This window comes from Procambarus clarkii, chromosome 87 (genome assembly GCF_040958095.1).
Source record: "Procambarus clarkii isolate CNS0578487 chromosome 87, FALCON_Pclarkii_2.0, whole genome shotgun sequence".
NCBI lineage: Eukaryota > Metazoa > Arthropoda > Malacostraca > Decapoda > Cambaridae > Procambarus > Procambarus clarkii.
The window spans coordinates 16,453,673-16,471,300 of record NC_091236.1 but is presented as its reverse complement, the minus strand read 5'-3'; positions in this window follow the sequence as shown (position 1 = coordinate 16,471,300).

The following is a 17,628-nucleotide window of genomic DNA, read 5'->3' as shown; positions in this document are numbered from 1 at the left end:
GTAGTGTGGTGGGTCAGGTGGTGTGGTGGGTCAGGTAGTGTGGTGGATCAGGTAGTGTGGTGGGTCAGGTAGTGTGGTGGGTCAGGTAGTGTGGTGGGTCTGGTAGTGTAATGGGTCAGGTGGTGTGGTGGGTCAGGTGGTATTGTGGGTCAGGTAGTGTGGTGGGTCAGGTAGTGTGGTGGGTCAGGTGGTGTGGTGGGTCAGGTGGTGTGGTGGGTCAGGTAGTGTGGTGGGTCAGGTAGTGTGGTTGGTCAGGTGGTGTGGTGGGTTAGGTAGTGTGGTGGGCCGGGTTGTGTGGTGGGTTAGGTAGTGTGGTGGGTCAAGTGGTGTGGTGGGTCAGGTAGTGTGGTGGGCCAGGTGGTGTGGTGGGCCGGGTAGTGTGGTGGGCCGGGTAGTGTGGTGGGTTAGGTAGTGTGGTGGGCCGGGTGGTGTGGTGGGTCAGGTAATGTGGTGGGTCAGGTGGTGTGGTGTGCCAGGTAGTGTGGTGGGCCAGGTAGTGTGGTTGGTCTGGTGGTGTGGTGGGTTAGGTAGTGTGGTGGGCCGGGTAGTGTGGTGGGTTAGGTAGTGTGGTGGGCCAGGTAGTGTGGTGGGCCGGGTAGTGTGGTGGGTCAGGTGGTGTGGTGGGCCAGGTAGTGTGGTGGGCCAGGTAGTGTGGTGGGCCAAGTAGTGTGGTGGGCCAAGTAGTGTGGTGGGCCAGTTAGTGTACTGGGCCAGTTAGTGTGGTGAGCCAGGTAGTGTGGTGGAAGAGGTGGTGTGGTGGGTCAGGTAGTGTGGTGGGCCAGGTAGTGTGGTGGGCCAGGTAGTGTGGTGGGCCAGGTAGTGTGGTGCGCCAGGTAGTGTGGTGGGTCAGGTAGTGTGGTGAGCCAGGTGGTGTGGTGGGTCAGGCAGTGTGGTGGGCTAGGTGGTGTGGTGGGTCAGGTGGTGTGGTGGGTCAGGTAGTGTGGTGGGCCAGGTAGTGTGGTTGGTCAGGTGGTGTGGTGGGTTAGGTAGTGTGGTGGGCCGGGTAATGTGGTGGGTTAGGTAGTGTGGTGGGTCAGGTGGTGTGGTGGGTCAGGTAGTGTGGTGGGCCAGGTGGTGTGGTGGGCCAGGAAGTGTGGTGGGCCAGGTAGTGTGGTGGGCCAGGTAGTGTGGTGGGTCAGGTAGTGTGGTGAGCCAGGTAGTGTGGTGGCTAGGTTGTGTGGTGGGTCAGGTGGTGTGGTGGGTCAGGTAGTGTGGTGAGCCAGGTGGTGTGGTTGGTCAGGTGGTGTGGTGGGCCAAGTGGTGTGGTGGGTCATGTAGTGTGTTGGACCAGGTTGTATGGTGGGTCAGGTAGTGTGGTGGGCCGGGTAGTGTGGTGGGTCAGGTAGTGTGGTGGAAAAAGTGGTGTGGTGGGCCAGGTAGTGTGGTGGGTCAGGTTGTGTGGTGAGCTAGGTGGTGTGGTGGGCTAGGTTGTGTGGTGGGTCAGGTGGTGTGGTGGGTCAGGTAGTGTGGTGGGCCAGGTAGTGTGGTGGGCCAGGTAGTGTGGTGGGCCAGGTAGTGTGGTGGGCCGGGTAGTGTGGTGGGTCAGGTTGTGTGGTGGAACGAGTGGTGTGGTGGACCAGATAGTGTGATAAACCATGTGGTGTCATAGGGTAGATGTAATGGTCCATTTCAATAAATCATCATAGTTGACGAACCACCACAACAGACGAACCACATCAATAGACAAATACCACAATAGACGAACCACCACAATAGACGAACCACCACAATAGACGAACCACCACAATAGACGAACCACCACAATAGACGAACCACCACAATAGACGAACCACCACAATAGACGAACCACCACAATAGACGAACCACCACAATAGACGAACCACCACAATAGACGAACCACCACAATTGATGAACCACCACAATAGACGAACCACCACAATTGATGAACCACAACAACAGACGAACCACCACAATAGACGAACCACCACAATAGACGAACCACCACAATTGATGAACCACAACAACAGACGAATCACCACAATAGACGAACCACCACAACTGATGAACCGCCACAACTGATGAACCACCACAATAGACGAACCACCACAATTGATGAACCACCACAACAGATGAACCACCACAATAGACGAACCACCACAACAGATGAACCACCACCATAGACGAACCACCATAACAGATGAACCACCACCATAGACGAACCACCACAATAGACGAACCACCACAACTGATGAACCACCACAATAGACGAACCACCACAACAGATGAACCACCACCATAGACGAACCACCACAACAGATGAACCACCACAATAGACGAACCACCACAATAGACGAACCACCACAATAGACGAACCACCACAATAGACGAACCACCACAACAGATGAACCACCACAATAGGCGAACCACCACAATAGGCGAACCACCACAACAGATGAACCACCACAACAGACGAACCACCACAATAGGCGAACCACCACAATAGGCGAACCACCACAATTGATGAACCACCACAACAGATGAACCACCACAACAGATGAACCACCACAACAGACGAACCACCACAATAGGCGAACCACCACAATAGACGAACCACCACAATTGATGAACCACCACAACAGATGAACCACCACAACAGATGAACCACCACAACAGACGAACCACCACAATAGACGAACCACCACAACAGATGAACCACCACAATAGACGAACCACCACAATTGATGAACCACCACAACAGATGAACCACCACAACAGACGAACCACCACAATAGACGAACCACCACAACAGACGAACCACCACAACAGACGAACCACCACAACAGACGAACCACCACAACAGACGAACCACCACAACAGATGAACCACCACAATAGACGAACCACCACAACAGACGAACCACCACAACAGACGAACCACCACAACAGACGAACCACCACAATAGACGAACCACCACAACAGACGAACCACCACAATAGACGAACCACCACAACAGACGAACCACCACAACAGACGAACCACCACCATAGACGAACCACCACAACAGACGAACCACCACAACTGATGAACCACCACAACTGATGAACCACCACAATAGACGAACCAACACAACAGACGAACCACCACAACAGATGAACCACCACAACTGATGAACAGCCACAACTGTTGAACCACCACAACAGACGAACCACCACAACAGATGAACCACCACCATAGACGAACCACCACAATAGACGAACCACCACAACTGATGAACCACCACAACCGATGAACCGCCACAACTGATGAACCACCATCATTTTACTACGTAAAGAACAAGAGTAACCAAAGCCAAGAACCCTCCGGAAAAGCTCTCATATAAGACAGCGAAGTCACAGAGAAGTCATGAAGTAACCCCACAGCTACCAAACGGAATTGATGTGTGAGGGGAGACGAGCGGGAAGTGAAGGTGGAGAGGAAAAACAAATGTGGAAGAGATAAGTGATGTAGAGAAGAGGAAACTACAAAAGAACGTATGCAAGGGGAGGAAAACATAGGTGAGAAAAGTGGGAGGAGAGTAGGAGGATTGTAGGAGGAGAAGGAGATGAGAGTATCACCAACACAAAACAAAAACAAAGAGAGCCTCACCTCTTGTTTGGTTTCGTAGTCAAGTGGCGCCCGAAGGGAGAGTCGACCGGTGGTGGGGTGGAGCCAGAAGTGGCCCCCTTCGTCACCTTCCGTTATGACGAACACCGGAGAATCTCCTGTGGAAGACCAACACAAACACTCAGTCAAAGGTTTCAATTATAACATCAACAATATTGTTGTTTTAAAGACTGATGGTTGGCTGACAAGGTTTGTCTGGTAACAGACGCTAGTGGGGAGCCTCTCTCGCCGTCCCGACAATACTCTCTGCTGTTGACAGTAAATAACACATCTGTATCTCCCTCCATCACGCTCTCTCTCGTCCAAACCTGTCGCAGCTGTTCTCTTAAATATTCATTCTGTGTTTCTAATTCGTCCCTGCAGTTTTATGTTTTCCATGACGCTCGCTTCGCTCTGTAGGGATCTCCACAGTGTTCGCCCACCGCTGTCGGGATCTCCATGGTGTTCGCCTCCCGCTGTAGGGATCTCCACAGTGTTCGCCCACCGCTGTAGGGATCTCCATGGTGTTCGCCTCCCGCTGTAGGGATCTCCACAGTGTTCGCCCCCCGCTGTAGGGATCTCCATGGTGTTCGCCCACCGCTGTAGGGATCTCCATGGTGTTCGCCCACCGCTGTAGGGATCTCCATGGTGTTCGCCCACCGCTGTAGGGATCTCCATGGTGTTCGCCCACCGCTGTAGGGATCTCCATGGTGTTCGCCCACCGCTGTAGGGATCTCCATGGTGTTCGCCCACCGCTGTAGGGATCTCCATGGTGTTCGCCCACCGCTGTAGGGATCTCCATGGTGTTCGCCCACCGCTGTAGGGATCTCCATGGTGTTCGCCCACCGCTGTAGGGATCTCCATGGTGTTCGCCCACCGCTGTAGGGATCTCCATGGTGTTCGCCCACCGCTGTAGGGATCTCCACGGTGTTCGCCTCCCGTTGTAGGGATTTCCATGGTGTTCGTGGGTAGGAAAGACCAACGTCATGGAAGTCCGACAATTACAGCGTCTGAAATAGTTTTAGATGTCCCTGAAGAGAAATATAACAGAGCAATTGTGGCCGACTTTTATAACAGACTGTAAGCGTGAGACGCAGCAGATGCGTTTGTACAGTTCCCTGCAGTAACGTTATGGCAGATCAGAGTGTTCTAGGACCACCTACTCCGACAATCCAAGAAATTCATATACTGTTATTCTAGAAAGTGTTAACGTGCGAACTGAGAAAACATTATTATTCATAATAACTTTCCTGCCACACCAAAAAGTTGTAATAAAACAAGAGGTAAATGGTAGAAGGAAAAGGAAAAATATAGATAAAAACGCTTGTTTGCTGTAGTTTACAAACTTGCAGCAACTGTAATGAGTTTGTGAGTTTCGAGGACGCAACACGGTGGTTTGACTAGTTCTGTCATATCGCTTCAAGCACCTCAACTCACTCAATAACGGTCCACACCCAAACCTGTTAATGGGGTGCATTAATTCTCAAGTGTCCTCTTATGTCGGTGACCATTTTCATTGTAATGAACGTATTAATGAGGTAATAATGAGGATCAATTCGAGTATTACCTCCATTATATTGCCCCAGGAGCGCGCGAGAAGGTAAAAACGAGCCGGCAGAAGTGGAAGACACTCGTTTATAAGTTAGCACCAAAGAAATGAAATAGAAATTATCACAGAAAGAGCAGAAATATCAAAGAAGCAGGAAGATAGTGGCTGCACTCAACCAGGGTAACAAGATCTGGGAACAATCCTATCACTGATACAAACGAACGACACTTATTAATGTTTGTGTAGCGTATATGACACAAGTCATATGGCTTAACACATCAGACGACTCAAAAGAACAGTACGATGGCTTAAGAAATTGTCAGAGAATGGCTGTTTACATGTATATTATACAAAATATAAGGTAATGATGCCAAGGAAAAAGATTAGGTAAGAAAAAGATTAATCTGGAGAAAGATATCTGGCCAAACATATTTCGATAGGAGCACATCAAAAAGTGGGTTCGCTCAGCAACAGGTGCAACACTAGCCAACGAAAAATCTGCATTAAGGAACCGTGGCAAGTGATCATTCAGACAACTTTTCCTCCACATGTGATAGACCAGTTCGACAACATGAAGAACTAGCGCGGTGCACCAATCGAGCCAAGCGCTCAACCAAAGTAGAGAGAACCATGAGGTGTGCCACCAAGCTGACCCTCAGCTGGAATATAGGAGTTACAAGACTTTACATCATGTCAACAGAGCACAGAGGAGCGAATACATTGCTAATCAACCCATGAACTGAGGCTCACCATCAGCAAAAGAGACAAAGCCAATGATCCTGGCTTCTCCATCTGAGTATCATCACTTTTCGATGTGGAAAATATTCGTAAGAAATCGTCAAAGGTCTTTGACGAGTGTAGCGGAAGAACGAAGGAACAGAGTGGTTAACAAAATCCTTAAATGAGTCACAGATTTAAACAAATAATTCTTCAATCGGAGAAAATCATAATAGTTTGCTACAGTGGGAGATTGTCAGGGTAGTTTACTACAGTGGGAGATTGTCAGGGTAGTTTGCTACAGTGGGAGATTGTCAGGGTAGTTTGCTACAGTGGGAGATTGTCAGGGTAGTTTGCTACAGTGGGAGATTGTCAGGGTAGTTTGCTACAGTGGGAGATTGTCAGGGTAGTTTGCTACAGTGGGAGATTGTCAGGGTAGTTTGCTACAGTGGGAGATTGTCAGGGTAGTTTGCTACAGTGGGAGATTGTCAGGGTAGTTTGCTACAGTGGGAGATTGTCAGGGTAGTTTGCTACAGTGGGAGATTGTCAGGGTAGTTTGCTACAGTGGGAGATTGTCAGGGTAGTTTGCTACAGTGGGAGATTGTCAGGGTAGTTTGCTACAGTGGGAGATTGTCAGGGTAGTTTGCTACAGTGGGAGATTGTCAGGGTAGTTTGCTTCAGTGGATGATTGTCAGGGTAGTTTGCTTCAGTGGATGATTGTCAGGGTAGTTTGCTACAGTGGTAGATTGTCAGGGTAGTTTGCTTCAGTGGTAGATTGTCAGGGTAGTTTGCTTCAGTGGTAGATTGTCAGGGTAGTTTGCTTCAGTGGTAGATTGTCAGGGTAGTTTGCTTCAGTGGATGATTGTCAGGGTAGTTTGCTTCAGTGGATGATTGTCAGGGTAGTTTGCTTCAGTGGGAGATTGTCAGGGTAGTTTAACAGTTAAATATACTAGGGAAATAAGTTATGTACAGAGGACTATTCCGAACAGAACCATTGTGCCTGACAACGTGTATAATAACAGGTGAGAACCAAAGGTGGGACCCATGAACTGAGGCTCAACATCAGCAAAAGAGACAGCCAATGATCCTGGCTTCTCCATCTGAGTATCACCCTTTATTGTTTCTTCCTGTTCTTATGTTATCCAGCTGCCTTTATTACAGTTATCCTTCTTTATTACACCCACCTGCCCTGTTACACCCACCTGCCTTGTTACACCCACCTGCCTTGTTACACCCACCTGCCTTGTTACACCCACCTGCCTTGTTACACCCACCTGCCTTGTTACACCCACCTGCCTTGTTACACCCACCTGCCTTTATTACACCCACCTGCCTTGTTACACCCACCTGCCTTGTTACACCCACCTGCCTTGTTACACCCACCTGCCTTCATTACACCCACCTGCCTTGTTACACCCACCTGCCTTGTTACACCCACCTGCCTTGTTACACCCACCTGCCTTGTTACACCCACCTGCCTTGTTACACCCACCTGCCTTCATTACACCCACCTGCCTTCATTACACCCACCTGCCTTCATTACACCCACCTGCCTTCATTACACCCACCTGCTTTGTTACACCCACCTGCCTTCATTACACCCACCTGCCTTGTTACACCCACCTGCCTTCATTACACCCACCTGCCTTGTTACACCCACCTGCCTTCATTACACACACCTGCCTTGTTACACCCACCTGCCTTCATTACACCCACCTGCCTTGTTACACCCACCTGCCTTGTTACACCCACCTGCCTTGTTACACCCTCCTTCCTTGTTACACCCACCTGCCTTGTTACACCCACCTGCCTTGTTACACCCACCTGCCTTGTTACACCCACCTGCCTTGTTACACCCTCCTTCCTTGTTACACCCACCTGCCTTGTTACACCCACCTGCCTTGTTACACCCACCTGCCTTCATTAATCCCAACTGCCTTGTTACACCCACCTGCCTTCATTACACCCACCTGCCTTGTTACACCCACCTGCCTTGTTACACCCACCTGCCTTGTTACACCCACCTGCCTTGTTACACCCACCTGCCTTGTTACACCCACCTGCCTTGTTACATCCACCTGCCTTGTTAAGCCCTCCTGCCTTGTTACACCCACCTGCCTTGTTACACCCACCTGCCTTGTTACACCCACCTGCCTTGTTACACCCACCTGCCTTCATTACACCCACCTGCCTTGTTACACCCACCTGCCTTGTTACACCCACTTGCCTTGTTACACCCACCTGCCTTCATTACACCCACCTGCCTTGTTACACCCACCTGCCTTCATTACACCCACCTGCCTTGTTACACCCACCTGCCTTGTTACACCCACCTGCCTTGTTACACCCACCTGCCTTGTTACACCCACCTGCCTTGTTACACCCTCCTGCCTTGTTACACCCACATGCCTTCATTACACCCACCTGCCTTCATTACACCCACCTGCCTTGTTACACCCACCTGCCTTGTTACACCCACTTGCCTTGTTACACCCACCTGCCTTCATTACACCCACCTGCCTTGTTACACCCACCTGCCTTCATTACACCCACCTGCCTTGTTACACCCACCTGCCTTGTTACACCCACCTGCCTTGTTACACCCACCTGCCTTGTTACACCCACCTGCCTTGTTACACCCATCTGCCTTCATTACACCCACCTGCCTTGTTACACCCACCTGCCTTGTTACACCCACCTGCCTTGTTACACCCACCTGCCTTGTTACCCCCACCTGCCTTCATTACACCCACCTGCCTTGTTACACCCACCTGCCTTCATTACACCCACCTGCCTTGTTACACCCACCTGCCTTCATTACAATCACCTGCCTTGTTAAACCCTCCTGCCTTGTTACACCCACCTGCCTTGTTACACCCACCAGCCTTGTTACACCCACCTGCCTTGTTACACCCACCTGCCTTGTTACCCCCACCTGCCTTCATTACACCCACCTGCCTTCATTACACCCACCTGCCTTGTTACACCCACCTGCCTTGTTACACCCACCTGCCTTGTTACACCCTCCTGCCTTGTTACACTCACCTGCCTTGTTACACCCACCTGCCTTGTTACACCCACCTGCCTTCATTACACCCACCTGCCTTGTTACACCCACCTGCCTTCATTACACCCACCTGCCTTGTTACACCCACCTGCCTTCATTACACCCACCTGCCTTGTTACACCCACCTGCCTTCATTACACCCACCTGCCTTGTTACACCCTCCTGCCTTGTTACACCCACCTGCCTTCATTACACCCACCTGCCTTCATTACACCCACCTGCATCGTTACACCCACTTGCCTTCATTACACCCACCTGCCTTGTTTAACCCACCTGCCTTGTTACACCCACCTGCCTTGTTACACCCACCTGCCTTCATTACACCCACCTGCCTTGTTACACCCACCTGCCTTGTTACACCCACCTGCTTTCATTACACCCACCTGCCTTGTTACACCCTCCTGCCTTGTTACACCCACCTGCCTTGTTACACCCACCTGCCTTCATTACACCCACCTGCCTTGTTACACCCACCTGCCTTCATTACACCCACCTGCCTTGTTACACCCACCTGCCTTCATTACACCCACCTGCCTTCATTACACCCACCTGCCTTCATTACACCTACCTGCCTTGTTACACCCACCTGCCTTGTTACACCCACCTGCCTTCATTACACCCACCTGCCTTCATTACACCCACCTGCCTTGTTACACCCTCCTGCCTTGTTACACCCACCTGCCTTGTTACACCCACCTGCCGTCATTACACCCACTTGCCTTGTTACACCCACCTGCCTTGTTACACCCACCTGCCTTGTTACACCCACCTGCCTTGTTACACCCTCCTGCCTTGTTACACCCACCTGCCTTGTTACACCCACCTGCCGTCATTACACCCACTTGCCTTGTTACACCCACCTGCCTTGTTACACCCACCTGCCTTGTTACACCCACCTGCCTTGTTACACCCACCTGCTTTCATTAAACCCACCTGCCTTTTTACACCCTCCTGCCTTGTTACACCCACCTGCCTTGTTACACCCACCTGCCTTCATTACACCCACCTGCCTTGTTACACCCACCTGCCTTCATTACACCCACCAGCCTTGTTACACCCACCTGCCTTCATTACACCCACCTGCCTTGTTACACCCACCTGCCTTGTTACACCCACCTGCTTTCATTACACCCACCTGCCTTGTTACACCCTCCTGCCTTGTTACACCCACCTGCCTTGTTTCACCCACCTGCTTTCATTACACCCACCTGCCTTGTTACACCCACCTGCCTTCATTACACCCACCTGCCTTGTTACACCCACCTGCCTTCATTACACCCACCTGCCTTCATTACACCCACCTGCCTTCATTACACCCACCTGCTTTGTTACACCCACCTGCCTTGTTACACCCACCTGCCTTCATTACACCCACCTGCCTTCATTACACCCACCTGCCTTGTTACACCCTCCTGCCTTGTTACACCCACCTGCCTTGTTACACCCACCTGCCTTCATTACACCCACCTGCCTTCATTACACCCACTTTCCTTGTTACACCCACCTGCCTTCATTACACCCACTTGCCTTCATTACACCCACCTGCCTTGTTACACCCACCTGCCGTCATTACACCCACCTGCCTTGTTGCACCCACCTGCCTTCATTACACCCACCAGCCTTCATTACACCCACCTGCCTTGTTACACCCACCTGCCTTCATTACACCCACCTGCCTTGTTTCACCCACCTGCCTTCATTACACCTACCTGCCTTGTTACACCCACCTGCCTTCATTACACCCACCTGCCTTCATTACATCCACCTGCCTTCATTACACCCTCCTGCCTTGTTACACCCACCTGCCTTGTTACACCCACCTGCCTTCATTACACCCACCTGCCTTCATTACACCCACCTGCCTTGTTACACCCACCTGACTTGTTACACCCACCTGCCTTGTTACTCCCACCAGCCTTGTTACACCCACCTGCCTTGTTACACCCACCTGTCTTGTTACACCCACCTGCCTTGTTACACCCACCTGCCTTGTTACTCCCACCAGCCTTGTTACACCCACCTGCCTTGTTACACCCACCTGCCTTGTTACTCCCACCAGCTTTGTTACACCCACCTGCCTTGTTACTCCCACCAGCCTTGTTACACCCACCTGCCTTGTTACACCTACCTGCCTTGTTACACCCACCTGCCTTGTTACTCCCACCTGCCTTGTTACACCCACCTGCCTTGTTACACCCACCTGCCTTGTTACACCCACCTGCCTTGTAACACCCACCTGCCTTCATTACACCCACCTGCCTTGTTACACCCACCTGCCTTGTTACTCCCACCAGCCTTGTTACACCCACCTGCCTTGTTACTCCCACCAGCCTTCTTACACCCACCTGCCTTGTTACACCTACCTGCCTTGTTACACCCACCTGCCTTGTTACTCCCACCTGCCTTGTTACACCCACCTGCCTTGTTACACCCACCTGCCTTGTTACACCCACCTGCCTTGCTACACCCTCCTGCCTTCAGTACACCCACCTGCCTTGTTACACCCTCCTGCCTTGTTACACCCACCTGCCTTGTTACACCCACCTGCCTTGTTACCCCCACCTGCCTTCATTACACCCACCTGCCTTGTTACACCCACCTGCCTTCATTACACCCACCTGCCTTGTTACACCCACCTGCCTTCATTACACCCACCTGCCTTGTTAAACCCTCCTGCCTTGTTACACCCACCTGCCTTGTTACACCCACCTGCCTTGTTACACCCACCTGCCTTGTTACACCCACCTGCCTTGTTACCCCCACCTGCCTTCATTACACCCACCTGCCTTCATTACACCCACCTGCCTTGTTACACCCACCTGCCTTGTTACACCCACCTGCCTTGTTACACCCTCCTGCCTTGTTACACTCACCTGCCTTGTTACACCCACCTGCCTTGTTACACCCACCTGCCTTCATTACACCCACATGCCTTGTTACACCCACCTGCCTTCATTACACCCACCTGCCTTGTTACACCCACCTGCCTTCATTACACCCACCTGCCTTGTTACACCCACCTGCCTTCATTACACCCACCTGCCTTGTTACACCCTCCTGCCTTGTTACACCCACCTGCCTTCATTACACCCACCTGCCTTCATTACACCCACCTGCATCGTTACACCCACTTGCCTTCATTACACCCACCTGCCTTGTTTAACCCACCTGCCTTGTTACACCCACCTGCCTTGTTACACCCACCTGCCTTCATTACACCCACCTGCCTTGTTACACCCACCTGCCTTGTTACACCCACCTGCTTTCATTACACCCACCTGCCTTGTTACACCCTCCTGCCTTGTTACACCCACCTGCCTTGTTACACCCACCTGCCTTCATTACACCCACCTGCCTTGTTACACCCACCTGCCTTCATTACACCCACCTGCATTGTTACAGCCACCTGCCTTCATTACACCCACCTGCCTTCATTACACCCACCTGCCTTCATTACACCTACCTGCCTTGTTACACCCACCTGCCTTGTTACACCCACCTGCCTTCATTACACCCACCTGCCTTCATTACACCCACCTGCCTTGTTACACCCTCCTGCCTTGTTACACCCACCTGCCTTGTTACACCCACCTGCCTTCATTACACCCACCTGCCTTGTTACACCCACCTGCCTTGTTACACCCACCTGCCTTGTTACACCCACCTGCCTTGTTACACCCACCTGCCTTGTTACTCCCACCAGCCTTGTTACACCCACCTGCCTTGTTACACCCACCTGCCTTGTTACTCCCACCAGCCTTGTTACACCCACCTGCCTTGTTACTCCCACCAGCCTTGTTACACCCACCTGCCTTGTTACACCTACCTGCCTTGTTACACCCACCTGCCTTGTTACTCCCACCTGCCTTGTTACACCCACCTTTCTTGTTACACCCACCTGCCTTGTTACACCCACCTGCCTTGTAACACCCACCTGCCTTCATTACACCCACCTGCCTTGTTACACCCACCTGCCTTGTTACTCCCACCAGCCTTGTTACACCCACCAGCCTTGTTACTCCCACCAGCCTTCTTACACCCACCTGCCTTGTTACACCTACCTGCCTTGTTACACCCACCTGCCTTGTTACTCCCACCTGCCTTGTTACACCCACCTGCCTTGTTACACCCACCTGCCTTGTTACACCCACCTGCCTTGCTACACCCTCCTGCCTTCAGTACACCCACCTGCCTTGTTACACCCTCCTGCCTTGTTACACCCACCTGCCTTGTTACACCCACCTGCCTTGTTACCCCCACCTGCCTTCATTACACCCACCTGCCTTGTTACACCCACCTGCCTTCATTACACCCACCTGCCTTGTTACACCCACCTGCCTTCATTACACCCACCTGCCTTGTTAAACCCTCCTGTCTTGTTACACCCACCTGCCTTGTTACACCCACCTGCCTTGTTACACCCACCTGCCTTGTTACACCCACCTGCCTTGTTACCCCCACCTGCCTTCATTACACCCATCTGCCTTCATTACACCCACCTGCCTTGTTACACCCACCTGCCTTGTTACACCCACCTGCCTTGTTACACCCTCCTGCCTTGTTACATTCACCTGCCTTGTTACACCCACCTGCCTTGTTACACCCACCTGCCTTCATTACACCCACCTGCCTTGTTACACCCACCTGCCTTCATTACACCCACCTGCCTTGTTACACCCACCTGCCTTGTTACACCCACCTGCCTTGTTACACCCACCTGCCTTCATTACACCCACCTGCCTTGTTACACCCTCCTGCCTTGTTACACCCACCTGCCTTCATTACACCCACCTGCCTTCATTACACCCACCTGCATCGTTACACCCACTTGCCTTCATTACACCCACCTGCCTTGTTTAACCCACCTACCTTGTTACACCCACCTGCCTTGTTACACCCACCTGCCTTCATTACACCCACCTGCCTTGTTACACCCACCTGCCTTGTTACACCCACCTGCTTTCATTACACCCACCTGCCTTGTTACACCCTCCTGCCTTGTTACACCCACCTGCCTTGTTACACCCACCTGCCTTCATTACACCCACCTGCCTTGTTACACCCACCTGCCTTCATTACACCCACCTGCCTTGTTACACCCACCTGCCTTCATTACACCCACCTGCCTTCATTACACCTACCTGCCTTGTTACACCCACCTGCCTTGTTACACCCACCTGCCTTCATTACACCCACCTGCCTTCATTACACCCACCTGCCTTGTTACACCCTCCTGCCTTGTTACACCCACCTGCCTTGTTACACCCACCTGCCTTCATTACACCCACTTGCCTTGTTACACCCACCTGCCTTGTTACACCCACCTGCCTTGTTACACCCACCTGCCTTGTTACACCCACCTGCTTTCATTAAACCCACCTGCCTTTTTACACCCTCCTGCCTTGTTACACCCACCTGCCTTGTTACACCCACCTGCCTTCATTACACCCACCTGCCTTGATACACCCACCTGCCTTCATTACACCCACCAGCCTTGTTACACCCACCTGCCTTCATTACACCCACCTGCCTTGTTACACCCACCTGCCTTGTTACACCCACCTGCTTTCATTACACCCACCTGCCTTGTTACACCCTCCTGCCTTGTTACACCCACCTGCCTTGTTTCACCCACCTGCTTTCATTACACCCACCTGCCTTGTTACACCCACCTGCCTTCATTACACCCACCTGCCTTGTTACACCCACCTGCCTTCATTACACCCACCTGCCTTCATTACACCCACCTGCCTTCATTACACCCACCTGCCTTGTTACACCCACCTGCCTTGTTACACCCACCTGCCTTCATTACACCCACCTGCCTTCATTACACCCACCTGCCTTGTTACACCCTCCTGCCTTGTTACACCCACCTGCCTTGTTACACCCACCTGCCTTCATTACACCCCCCTGCCTTGTTACACCCACCTGCCTTGTTACACCTACCTGCCTTGTTACACCCACCTGCCTTGTTACACCCACCTGCCTTCATTACACCCACCTGCCTTGTTACACCCACCTGCCTTGTTACACCCACCTGCCTTGTTACACCCTCCTGCCTTGTTACACCCACCTGCCTTGTTACACCCACCTGCCTTCATTACACCCACCTGCCTTCATTACACCCACCTGCCTTGTTACACCCACCTGCCTTCATTACACCCACTTGCCTTCATTACACCCACCTGCCTTGTTACACCCACCTGCCGTCATTACACCCACCTGCCTTGTTGCACCCACCTGCCTTCATTACACCCACCAGCCTTCATTACACCCACCTGCCTTGTTACACCCACCTGCCTTCATTACACCCACCTGCCTTGTTTCACCCACCTGCCTTCATTACACCTACCTGCCTTGTTACACCCACCTGCCTTCATTACACCCACCTGCCTTCATTACATCCACCTGCCTTCATTACACCCTCCTGCCTTGTTACACCCACCTGCCTTGTTACACCCACCTGCCTTCATTACACCCACCTGCCTTCATTACACCCACCTGCCTTGTTACACCCACCTGACTTGTTACACCCACCTGCCTTGTTACTCCCACCAGCCTTGTTACACCCACCTGCCTTGTTACACCCACCTGCCTTGTTACACCCACCTGCCTTGTTACACTCACCTGCCTTGTTACTCCCACCAGCCTTGTTACACCCACCTGCCTTGTTACACCCACCTGCCTTGTTACTCCCACCAGCCTTGTTACACCCACCTGCCTTGTTACTCCCACCAGCCTTGTTACACCCACCTGCCTTGTTACACCTACCTGCCTTGTTACACCCACCTGCCTTGTTACTCCCACCTACCTTGTTACACCCACCTGCCTTGTTACACCCACCTGCCTTGTTACACCCACCTGCCTTGTAACACCCACCTGCCTTCATTACACCCACCTGCCTTGTTACACCCACCTGCCTTGTTACTCCCACCAGCCTTGTTACACCCACCTGCCTTGTTACTCCCACCAGCCTTCTTACACCCACCTGCCTTGTTACACCTACCTGCCTTGTTACACCCACCTGCCTTGTTACTCCCACCTGCCTTGTTACACCCACCTGCCTTGTTACACCCACCTGCCTTGCTACACCCTCCTGCCTTCAGTACACCCACCTGCCTTGTTACACCCTCCTGCCTTGTTACACCCACCTGCCTTGTTACACCCACCTGCCTTGTTACCCCCACCTGCCTTCATTACACCCACCTGCCTTGTTACACCCACCTGCCTTCATTACACCCACCTGCCTTGTTACACGCACCTGCCTTCATTACACCCACCTGCCTTGTTAAACCCTCCTGCCTTGTTACACCCACCTGCCTTGTTACACCCACCTGCCTTGTTACACCCACCTGCCTTGTTACACCCACCTGCCTTGTTACCCCCACCTGCCTTCATTACACCCACCTGCCTTCATTACACCCACCTGCCTTGTTACACCCACCTGCCTTGTTACACCCACCTGCCTTGTTACACCCTCCTGCCTTGTTACACTCACCTGCCTTGTTACACCCACCTGCCTTGTTACACCCACCTGCCTTCATTACACCCACCTGCCTTGTTACACCTACCTGCCTTCATTACACCCACCTGCCTTGTTACACCCACCTGCCTTCATTACACCCACCTGCCTTGTTACACCCACCTGCCTTCATTACACCCACCTGCCTTGTTACACCCTCCTGCCTTGTTACACCCACCTGCCATCATTACACCCACCTGCCTTCATTACACCCACCTGCATCGTTACACCCACTTGCCTTCATTACACCCACCTGCCTTGTTTAACCCACCTGCCTTGTTACACCCACCTGCCTTGTTACACCCACCTGCCTTCATTACACCCACCTGCCTTGTTACACCCACCTGCCTTGTTACACCCACCTGCTTTCATTACACCCACCTGCCTTGTTACACCCTCCTGCCTTGTTACACCCACCTGCCTTGTTACACCCACCTGCCTTCATTACACCCACCTGCCTTGTTACACCCACCTGCCTTCATTACACCCACCTGCATTGTTACACCCACCTGCCTTCATTACACCCACCTGCCTTCATTACACCCACCTGCCTTCATTACACCTACCTGCCTTGTTACACCCACCTGCCTTGTTACACCCACCTGCCTTCATTACACCCACCTGCCTTCATTACACCCACCTGCCTTGTTACACCCTCCTGCCTTGTTACACCCACCTGCCTTGTTACACCCACCTGCCTTCATTACACCCACCTGCCTTGTTACACCCACCTGCCTTGTTACACCCACCTGCCTTGTTACACCCACCTGCCTTGTTACACCCACCTGCCTTGTTACTCCCACCAGCCTTGTTACACCCACCTGCCTTTTTACACCCACCTGCCTTGTTACTCCCACCAGCCTTGTTACACCCACCTGCCTTGTTACTCCCACCAGCCTTGTTACACCCACCTGCCTTGTTACACCTACCTGCCTTGTTACACCCACCTGCCTTGTTACTCCCACCTGCCTTGTTACACCCACCTGCCTTGTTACACCCACCTGCCTTGTTACACCCACCTGCCTTGTAACACCCACCTGCCTTCATTACACCCACCTGCCTTGTTACACCCACCTGCCTTGTTACTCCCACCAGCCTTGTTACACCCACCTGCCTTGTTACTCCCACCAGCCTTCTTACACCCACCTGCCTTGTTACACCTACCTG